This window comes from Arachis stenosperma, chromosome 1 (genome assembly GCF_014773155.1).
Source record: "Arachis stenosperma cultivar V10309 chromosome 1, arast.V10309.gnm1.PFL2, whole genome shotgun sequence".
NCBI classification, from domain to species: domain Eukaryota; kingdom Viridiplantae; phylum Streptophyta; class Magnoliopsida; order Fabales; family Fabaceae; genus Arachis; species Arachis stenosperma.
In genome coordinates, this window is record NC_080377.1 from 101729823 (window position 1) to 101740746 (window position 10924).

A 10924-nucleotide genomic window follows, 5' to 3' on the forward strand; every position below is an offset into this window, starting at 1 on the left:
CATAATTTTTCAATCACATCTTTTTCAAAATAAGTTTTCAATCATATCTTTTTGATTTTTAATTTCAAATCTTTTTCAAAAATCACTTGATTCTTTTTCTATTCTTAGTTTTTGAGAATCAATTAGTATTTTTCAAAATGTTTTCAAAATTTTTTACTTAATTTTCGAAAATTACTTCTCCTCTTCTCACATCCTTCTATTTATGGACTAACACTATTCCTTAATACAAAATTCGAACTTCATCTTCTTTAATAAGTTCGAATTTTCTACCTCTGTCTTCCATTTTTTTTTTCCTCTGACACCTCAAGGAATCTCTATACTGTGACATATAGGATTCCATATTTTCTTGTTCTCTTCTCTTTCATATGAGCAGGAACAAAGACAAAGGCATTCTTGTTGAAGCTGACCCTGAACCTGAAAGGACCTTGAAGCGAAAGCTAAGAGAAGCTAAGGCACAACTCTTTATTGAGGACCTGACCGAATTCTTCAAAGAAGAAGAACCCATGGCAGCCGAAAACAACAACAATGCCAACAATGCAAGGAAGGTGCTGGGTGACTTTACTGCACCTACTCCCGACTTCTATGGGAGAAGCATCTCTATCCCTGCCATTGGAGCAAACAACTTTGAGCTTAAGCCTCAATTAGTTTCTCTAATGCAACAGAATTGCAAGTTCCATGGACTTCCATTGGAAGATCCTCATCAGTTCTTAGCTGAATTCTTGCAAATCTGTGACACTGTCAAGACTAATGGGGTAGACCCTGAGGTCTATAGACTTATGCTATTCCCTTTTGCTGTAAGAGACAGAGCTAGAATATGGTTGGACTCTCAACCTAAAGAAAGCCTGGACTCTTGGGAAAAGCTAGTCAATGCCTTCTTGGCAAAGTTCTTTCCACCTCAAAAATTGAGTAAGCTTAGAGTGGAAGTCCAAACCTTCAGACAGAAGGATGGAGAATCCCTCTATGAAGCATGGGAAAGATACAAACAATTGATCAGAAAATGTCCTTCTGACATGCTTTCTGAATGGAGCATCATAGGTATTTTCTATGATGGTCTCTCTGAACTATCTAAGATGTCCTTGGATAGCTCTGCTGGAGGATCTCTTCATCTGAAGAAGACGCCTACAGAAGCTCAAGAGCTCATTGAAATGGTTGCAAATAACCAATTCATGTACACTTCTGAGAGAAATCCTGTGAACAATGGGACAAGTCAGAAGAAAGGAGTTCTTGAGATTGATACTCTGAATGCCATCTTGGCTCAGAATAAGATATTGACTCAACAAGTCAATTTGATTTCTCAAAGTCTGTCTGGAATGCAAAATGCACCAGGCAGTACTAAGGATGCTTCATCTGAGGAAGAAGCTTATGATCCTGAGAACCCTTCAATGGAAGAGGTGAATTACCTAGGAGAACCCTATGGAAACACCTATAATTCTTCATGAAGAAATCACCCAAATTTCTAATGAAAGAATCAAGAGAGACCTCAACAAGGTTTCAACAACAATAATGGTGGAAGAAACAGGTTTAGCAATGGCAAGCCTTTTCCATCATCTTCTCAGCAACAGACAGAGAATTCTAAGCAGAACCCCTCTGACTTAGCAACCATGGTCTCTGATCTAATCAAAACCACTCAAAGTTTCATGACTGAAACAAGGTCCTCCATTAGGAATTTGGAGGCACAAGTGGGACAGCTGAGCAAGAAAATTACTGAACTCCCTCCTAGTACTCTCCCAAGTAATACAGAAGAAAATCCAAAAGGAGAGTGCAAAGCCATAACCATGGCCGAATCTGGAGAGGAAAGAGAGGAAGTGAACGCCACTGAGGAAGACCTCAATGGGCGTGCACTAGCCTCCAATGAGTTCCCTAATAAGGAACCATGGGAATCTGAGGCTCAAAATGAGACCATAGAGATTCCATTGGACTTACTTCTGCCTTTCATGAGCTCTGATGAGTATTCTTCCTCTGAAGAGGATGAGTATGTCACTGAAGAGCAAGTTGCTAAATACCTTGGAGCAATCATGAAGTTAAATGACAAGTTATTTGGAAATGAGACTTGGGAGAATGAACCTCCTTTGCTCACCAAAGAACTAGATGACTTGTCTAGGCAGAAATTACCTCAAAAGAGACAAGATCCTGGGAAGTTTTCCATACCTTGTACCATAGGCACCATGACCTTCAAGAAGGCTCTGTGTGACTTAGGATCAAGTGTAAACCTCATGCCTCTGTCTGTAATGGAGAAGCTAGGGATCTTTGAGGTAGAAGCTGCAAGAATCTCACTAGAGATGGCAGACAACTCAAGAAAACAAGCTCATGGACTTGTAGAGAATGTTTTGGTAAAGGTTGAAGACCATTACATCCCTACTGATTTCATAGTCCTAGAGACTGGGAAGTGCATGGATGAATCTATCATCCTTGGCAGACCCTTCCTAGCCACAGCAAAGGCTGTGATTGATGTTGATGGAGGTGAACTTATCATTCAAGTGAATGAAAAATCCTATGTGTTTAAGGCTCAAGGATATCCCTCTGTCATCATGGAGAAGAAGCATGAAGAGCTTCTCTCAAATCAGAGACAAACAGAGCCCCCACAGTCAAACTCTAAGTTTGGTGTTGGGAGGCCACAACCAAACTCTAAGTTTGGTGTTGAACCCCCACATTCAAACTCTAAGTTTGGTGTTGGGAGGTTCCAACATTGCTCTGAGTATCTGTGAGGCTCCATGAGAGCCCTCTGTCAAGCTACTGACATTAAAGAAGCGCTTGTTGGGAGGCAACCCAATGATTATATTTTATATATTTTCTTTTGTTATTTTATGTTTTTTTTTGTAGGTTGATGATCATAAGAAGTCACAAAATCCATTGAAAAAGCAAAAACAGAATGAAAAACAGGAAGAAAAACAGCACACCCTGGAGGAAGAACTCACTGGCGTTTAAACGCCAGTGAGGCTAGCAGTTGGGCGTTTAACGCCCAGTCTGGCACCATTCTGGGCGTTTAACGCCAGAAAGGGGCACCAGACTGGCGTTAAACGCCAGAAAAGGGCAAGAACCTGGCGTTAAACGCCAGGAATGGGCACCAGCCCGGCGTTTAACGCCAGAATTGGCTCAAAACGTGTTTTTGAATGCCATTTGGTGCAGGGATGACTTTTCCTTGACACCTAAGGATCTGTGGACCCCACAGGATCCCCACCAACCTCACCACCCACATCCATCCTTCATAAAACCCCACCTACCTCACCATTCAAATTCAAACCACTTTCCCTCCCTAACCCACCCATACATGGCCGAACACAAAGCCATTCCCTTCTTCCTCATTTCTTCTTCTTCTACTCTCTTCTTTCTTCTTTTGCTCGAGGACGAGCAAACCTTTTAAGTTTGGTGTGGTAAAAGCATTGCTTTTTGTTTTTCCATAACCATTTATGGCATCCAAAGCCGGTTCAACTGAGAAGGCATGACCTCAAGCCCATCACTAAGAAGAAGATGGAGCAAACAAGAGACCCCTCTCATCATGAGATCCCTGAGATACCTCAAGGGATGCACTTTCCTCCACAAGACTATTTGGGAGCAACTAAACACCTCCCTAGGAGAGTTGAGTTCCAACATGGGACAACTAAGGGTGGAGCACCAAGAACATGCCATCCTCCTCCATGAAATTAGAGAAGATCAAAGAATCATGAGAGATGAGCAACAAAGACAAGGAAGAGACATTGAGGAGCTCAAGCACTCCATAGGACCTTCAAGAGGAAGGAAGAGCCGCCATCACTAAGGTGGACCCGTTCCTTAATTTCCTTGTTCTTTATTTTTCTGTTTTTCGAATTTTTATGCTTATGTTTATCCATGTTTGTGTCTTATGATCATTAGTGTCTTAGTGTCTATGCCTTAAAGCTATGAATATGAATCCATCACCTTTCTTAAAAGAAAACTGTTTTTATTACAAAAGAACAAGAAGTACAGGATTTCAAATTCATCTTTAAAACTAGCTTAATTAGTTTGATGTGGTGACAATACTTTTTGTTTTCTGAATGTATGCTTGAACAGTGCATATGTCTTTTGAATTTGTGGTTCATGAATGTTAAAATTGTTGGCTCTTGAAAGAATGATGAAAAAGGAGACATGTTACTGAGGATCTGAAAAATCATAAAAATGATTCTTGAAGCAAGAAAAAGCAGCGAATACAAAAAAAAAAGCAAAAGAAAAAAAGAGAAGCAGAAAAACGAAAAAAAAAGGGGGAGAAAGAAAAAGAAAAGAAAAAGAAAGAAATAAAGTTGTGATCCAAGGCAAAAAGAGTGTGCTTAAGAACCCTGGACACCTCTAATTGGGGACTTTAGCAAAGCTGAGTCACAATCTGAAAAGGTTCACCCAATTATGTGTCTGTGGCATGTATGTATCCGGTGGTAATACTGGAAGACAGAGTGCTTTGGGCCACGGCCAAGACTCAATAAGTAGCTGTGTTCAAGAATCATCATACTTAACTAGGAGAATCAATAACACTATCTGGATTCTGAGTTCCTAAAGAAGCCAATCATTCTGAACCTCAGAGGATAAAGTGAGATGCCAAAACTGTTTGGAGGCAAAAAGCTACTAGTCCCGCTCATCTAATTTGGAGCTTAGTTTCATTGATAATTTGGAGTCTATAGTATATTCTCTTCTTTTTATCTTATTTGATTTTCAGTTGCTTGGGGACAAGCAACAATTTAAGTTTGGTGTTGTGATGAGCGGATAATTTGTACGCTTTTTGGCATTGTTTTTAGTATGTTTTTGGTAGTTTTAGTTTAGTTTTTATTATATTTTTATTAGTTTTTAATTAAAATTCACTTTTCTGGACTTTACTATGAGTTTGTATGTTTTTCTGTGATTTCAGGTATTTTCTGGCTGAAATTGAGGGACCTGAGCAAAAATCTGATTCAGAGACCAAAAAGGACTGCAGATGCTGTTGGATTCTGACCTCCCTGCACTCGAAGTGGATTTTCTGGAGCTACAGAAGCCCAATTGGCGCGCTCTCAACGGCGTTGGAAAGTAGACATCCTGGGCTTTCCAGCAATATATAATAGTCCATACTTTGCCCAAGATTTGATGGCCCAAACCGGCGTTCAAAGTCACCTCAAGAAATTCCAGCGTTAAACGCCGGAACTGGCACCTAAATGGGAGTTAAACGCCCAAACTGGCATAAAAGCTGGCGTTTAACTCCAAGACAAGTCTCTAACACGAAAATGCTTCATTGCTCAGCCCAAGCACACACCAAGTGGGCCCGGAAGTGGATTTCTATGTCATTTACTCATCTTTGTACACCTTAGGCTACTAGTTTTCTATAAATAGGACCTTTTACTATTGTATTTTCATCTTCGGACATCTTGTTCTTAGATCATTTGAGGGCTGGCCTCACGGCCATGCCTAGACTTTGTTCTTATGTATTTTCAACGGTGGAGCTTCTACACACCATAGATTAAGGTGTGGAGCTCTGCTGTACCTCGAGTATTAATGCAATTACTATTGTTCTTCTATTCAATTCCGCTTGTTCTTTGTCCAAGATATCACTTGTTCTTCAACTTGATGAATGTGATGATCAGTGACACTCATCATCATTCTCACTCATGAACAAGGTGACTGACAACCATTCTTGTTCTACAAGCATATGAGGCTTAGTGAATATCTCTTGGATTCTTTAATCGGAGTCTTCGTGGTATAGGCGAGAATTGATGGCGGCATTCAAGAGAATCCAGAAGGTCTAACCTTGTCTGTGGTATTCTGAGTAGGATTCAATGATTGAATGACTGTGACGTGCTTCAAACTCCTGAGGGCGGGGCGTTAGTGACAGACGCAAAAGAATCACTGGATTCTATTCCGGCCTGATTGAGAACCGACAGATGAATTCCGCTATGCTGTGACCAGAGCATATGCAATCGTTTTCAATGAGAGGATGGGAGGTAGCCACTGACAATGGTGAAACCCTACACGAGCTTGCCATGGAAAGGAGTAAGAAGGATTGGATGAAGGCAGTAGGAAAGCAGAGAGACGGAAGGGAAGGCATCTTCATACGCTTGTCTGAAGCTCTTACACCAATGATATACATAAGTATCTCTATCTTTATCTTTTATGTTATTTTCGTTCATCACTATACCCATTTGAGTCTGCCTGACTGAGATTTACAAGGTGACCATAGCTTGCTTCATACCACCAATCTCCGTGGGATCGACCCTTACTCGCGTAAGGTTTATTACTTGGACGACCCAGTGCACTTGCTGGTTAGTTGTGCGAAGTTGTAGTGATCACAATTTCGTGCACCAATCAGTATAAACCACAATTTTAGATCCTATCAAATATGATCTAAACTTATCAAATGCATAGACTACAGCTAGCAATTCCTTCTCTGTTGTAGTGTAATTTTTTTGAGCTTCATTCAATACTTTACTTGCATAATATATGACATGATGCAAGTTTCCCTTCTTCTGCCCAAGTACAGCACCAATTGCAATTTCACTTGCATCACACATGAGTTCAAATGGTAAGTCCCAATCAGGGGGAGTGATAATTGGTGCTGTTGTGAGTTCATGTTTTAAAGTTTCAAAAGCATGCTGGCAATTCTTATCAAAAACAAAAGGTTGATCAATCATCAAAAGGTTACTCAAAGGTTTGGCTATTTTAGAAAAATCTTTGATAAACCTTCTATAAAATCCTGCATGCCCCAAGAAACTTCTAACAGATTTCACATTAGTTGGTGGAGGGAGTTTTTCTATTATTTCAACTTTTGCCTTGTCAACCTCTATCCCTCTTCTTGAAACTTTATGACCAAGAACAATCCCCTCAGGTACCATGAAATGGCACTTCTCCCAATTCAAAACCAAATTAGTTTCTTGGCACCGTTTCAAGACAAGAGTTAGATGGTTTAAGCAAGTATTGAAAGTGTCACCAAAAACAGAAAAGTCATCCATGAAAACCTCTAAAAATTTTTCTACCATATCTGAGAACATGGAGAGCATACACCTTTGAAAAGTGGCTGGGGCATTGCATAATCCGAATGGCATTCTTCTATAGGCAAAAACTCCAACTGGGCATGTGAATGAAGTCTTTTCTTGGTCCTTTGGATCTACCACTATCTAATTATACCCAGAATAGCCAATCAAGAAGCAATAATAAGCATGGCCAGCCAGCCTCTCAAGCATTTGATCAATGAAAGGAAGTGGGAAGTGATCTTTGCGTGTGGCATCATTCAATCTTCTATAGTCAATACACATCCTCCATCCTGTCACTGTTCTGGTGGGAATGGGTTCATTCTTCTCATTGGTAATGACTGTCATCCCTCCTTTCTTTGGTACCACTTGGACTGGGCTTATCCATGAGCTATCGGAAATGGGATATATGATTCCTGCATTCCATAACTTCATCACTTCCTTTTGGACAACTTCCTTCATTGCAGGATTTAGTCTTCTTTGAGGTTGAATTACTGCTTTAGAATTGTCTTCCAAAAGAATCTTATGCATGCATACTGTGGGGCTGATGCCTTTCAAGTCGTCAATGGTCCACCCTAAGGCATCCTTATGGGCTCTGAGAACATCAAGAAGCTCTCCTTCTTCTTTCTTTGTCAAGGATGAATTGATGATCACCGGGAGGCTTTCTGAAGTCCCAAGAAATGCATATTTGAGATGAGAAGGTAAGGGCTTCAGTTCTTGCTTTTGCACCTCTTCTTTCTTGCTTGGTTTCACTTCTTTGTTTGTGAAAGCCTCAGCCACATATTCCTCTATTGTTTCTTGATTGTCCTTTTCTTGCTCATGCTGATCACTGTCTAGCATTTCTTCCACCAAGCTCTCTATCATATCCACCCTCAAATGATCTTCCTGCTCTGGAGGGTGTTGCATTGACTTAAAAACATTGATGATCATCTGCTCATTGTGTACTCTGAAAATCATTTCTCCTTTTTCCACATCTATGATGGCTCTTGCAGTTGCTAGAAATGGTCTGCCCAAGATGATTGAATTGTTGCCTTCCTCATCAGTATCTAGGATTACAAAATCTGCAGGGAAGATAAACTTTCCAACCTTTACTAGCAAATTTTCCACAATTCCATTTGGTATCTTGATTGATCTGTCTGCCATAACTAGTGACATCTTGGTGGGTTTGAGTTCTTCTATTGCCAACTTCTTCATCATGGACAAAGGCATTAAGTTGATACTAGCTCCTAGATCACAAAGAGCTTTATCCAAGGATAGTTTGCCTATAGTGCATGACACTACAAAACTCCCTGGATCCTTGAGTTTTGGTGGGATTCCCTTTTGGAGCACGGCACTACATTCCTCATTAAGCATCACTGTTTCCTTCTCATTCCAATCCCTTTTCTTGTTGATGAGCTCCTTTAGAAACTTAGCATACAGGGGCATTTGCTCCAAGGCCTCTGCCAAAGGTATGTTGATTTCCAACTTCTTGAAGGTCTCAAGAAACTTGTGGAAGTGCTGGTCCTTTGTTTCCTTGTGAAATCTTTGTGGGTAAGGCAGTGGTGGTGTTGAGCTCTTCTCCACTTGATGCTGTTTTGGAATTGGTTCTTCCATGATTTTCTTTCCTTTCTTCAAATTCTGTGGCTTGTTGTCTTCCTCTGTGAGCTTTTCTGGAGCATTCTTGCTTATCTTGTCCTTGTTAATGGTTTCATCCTTCTTTGTTGGCTCAGTGTCATTCTCCATAAGCTTCTTTGCTGCTCCTTGGTTACTATCTGTTAATACTCTTCCACTTCTCAGCTGCACCACCTTGCATTCTTCCTTTGGGTTGGGAATGGTATCACTAGGTAGTGAACTTGATGGCTTCTCAACAGAGATCTTCTTAGAGATTTGTCCAATCTGCCTCTCTAGGTTCTTCATGGAGGCTTCTTGATTTTTGTTTGTCAATTCTTGGCTCTTCATTAGTTTCTCCATGAGTAGCTCTAGATTGGTGATTCTCTGTGAATCTTGTGTGATGGGTTGGTTTTGGGGTGTTGAGGGATGATGATAAGTGTTTTGGTTAGTCGGGTGGTTATTGGTTGGGTATTGGTTAGAATTTGGGTAGTTGTTTTGTGGTTTTCTGTATGAGTTTTGGTTAGTGTTTGGCTGGGGGTTATGGTTTGTATTTTTCCAATTGTTTTGGCCTGTGTTTCTTTGCCATGGTTGTTGGTTTTGGTTATGGTTGTCTCCCCATCTGAGGTTGGGGTGGTTCTTCCAAGATGGATTGTAAGTATCTCCATAGACTTCATTTGTTCCAGGATTTTGGTTGTGCATGTATTGAACCTGCTCTTGTTGTTGCTCTTCTTGAGTTTCGTCACTTTGTACCCAAGTGGTTGGAGGTTGGCTTGTGGTGCTTAATGCTGCCACTTGCAAGCCATCAATCCTTTTGGCCATTTGCTCAAATTGTTGTTGAATCTGCTGCTGCATCATCTTGTTCTGAGCTAGAATTGAATCAACTCCTTCCAACTCCATGACTCCTCTTCTTTGTGATGGTTGGCGTTGTCTTTGATGAGCAAAGAAATATTGGTTGTTGGCCACCATATCAATGAGGTTTCGAGCTTCCTCTGTGGTCTTCATGAGTTGTAGAGAGCCTCCTGCAGAATGATCAAGAGCTTCTTGAGCTTTAAGAGTGAGTCCTTCATAGAAGTTCTGTAACTTGTCCCACTCAGTGAACATCTCTGGTGGACATTTCCTCAATAGAGCCTTATATCTCTCCCATGCTTCATATAAGCTCTCGGCCTCCAATTGAGTGAATGTTTGAACCTCTGTCTTCAACCTTAGGACTCTTTGAGGGGGGTAGAATTTGGCAAGAAACTTGCTCACCAAGTCATCCCAAGTGTTGATGCTTTCTTTTGGAAAGGTCTCTAGCCATTGAGTTGCTTTGTCCCTGAGAGAGAATGGGAAGAGAAGCAACTTATAACTATCAGGAGGTACACCATTTGTTTTCACTGTGTCACAGATTCTCAAGAAGGTAGACAAATGTTGATTTGGATCCTCCAAAGGACCTCCTCCAAAAGAGCAATTGTTTTGAACCAGAGTGATGAGTTGTGGCTTGAGTTCAAAGTTATTTGCATTGACATTGGGAGGAAGAATGCTACTCCCACAATGCCTAGCATTTGCAAATGTGTATGAGGCCAAGACTCTTCTCTGTTGGTTATTGTTGGCTCCTCCTCCTGGTTGACTGGTATCTCCTTCCATATCTTGGAATTCCTCCTCAGATTCTTCTTCTTCTCCAACAATATTCTTCCCTCTTTCAGCTCTTCTTATTCTCCGAAGAGTCCTTTGATCAATTTCAGAAATGATAGGGGAAGATCTTCCTATACCTGACATACAAACACACAACAATAAACACACAAACCCAGAAATACTATGAAACTTCAATCTATAACTAGAATGAAGGTTTAATTAGTTTAAGCAAAAATTCAAACAGTTAGTGTGTTAGTGAGAGTTAGAACAACAGAAAAGAAAAAAAAATGCTTAATCTAGACCTCCACTTCACTTAATCATTGTCAATCTATTTCAATCCCCGGCAACGGCGCCAAAAACTTGATGTGTGGAAAACGATCCAACACAAAACTCACCGGCAAGTGTACCGGGTCGCATCAAGTAATAATAACTCACATGAGTGAGGTCGATCCCACAGGGATTGAAGGATTGAGCAATTTTAGTTTAGTGGGTGATTTAGTCAAGCGAATCAAGTTTTGGTTGAGTGATTTGTGTTTAACAGAAAGTAAATGACAGTAAATGTAAAGGGGAAAGGAGAAAGGGCAGTAAATTGAAGAACAGAATTGTAAATGTGCAGAATCTTAAAGAGCAAGAAAGTAAATGATTGAAACTTAAAGTGCAAGAAACTTAAGTTGCAATAACTTAAATGGCAAGAAAGATAAATGGCTTGAATATAAAAGGGAACTGAGGAATGGGATTGCAAAATCTAAACAAAGGGGACGTAAAGTGCAACAATTAAGGTAGCAGAA

At 40.5% G+C, this 10924-nt stretch overlaps 1 non-coding gene across 1 annotated transcript; it reads right to left on the reverse strand.

The window, feature by feature from the left end:
* Positions 1–908: 908 nt before the first annotated feature.
* On the reverse strand, positions 909–1016 carry LOC130951130 (small nucleolar RNA R71). The gene has a single exon (XR_009073841.1). It is a non-coding gene; the product is annotated as a small nucleolar RNA R71 (small nucleolar RNA).
* Positions 1017–10924: the final 9908 nt, after the last annotated feature.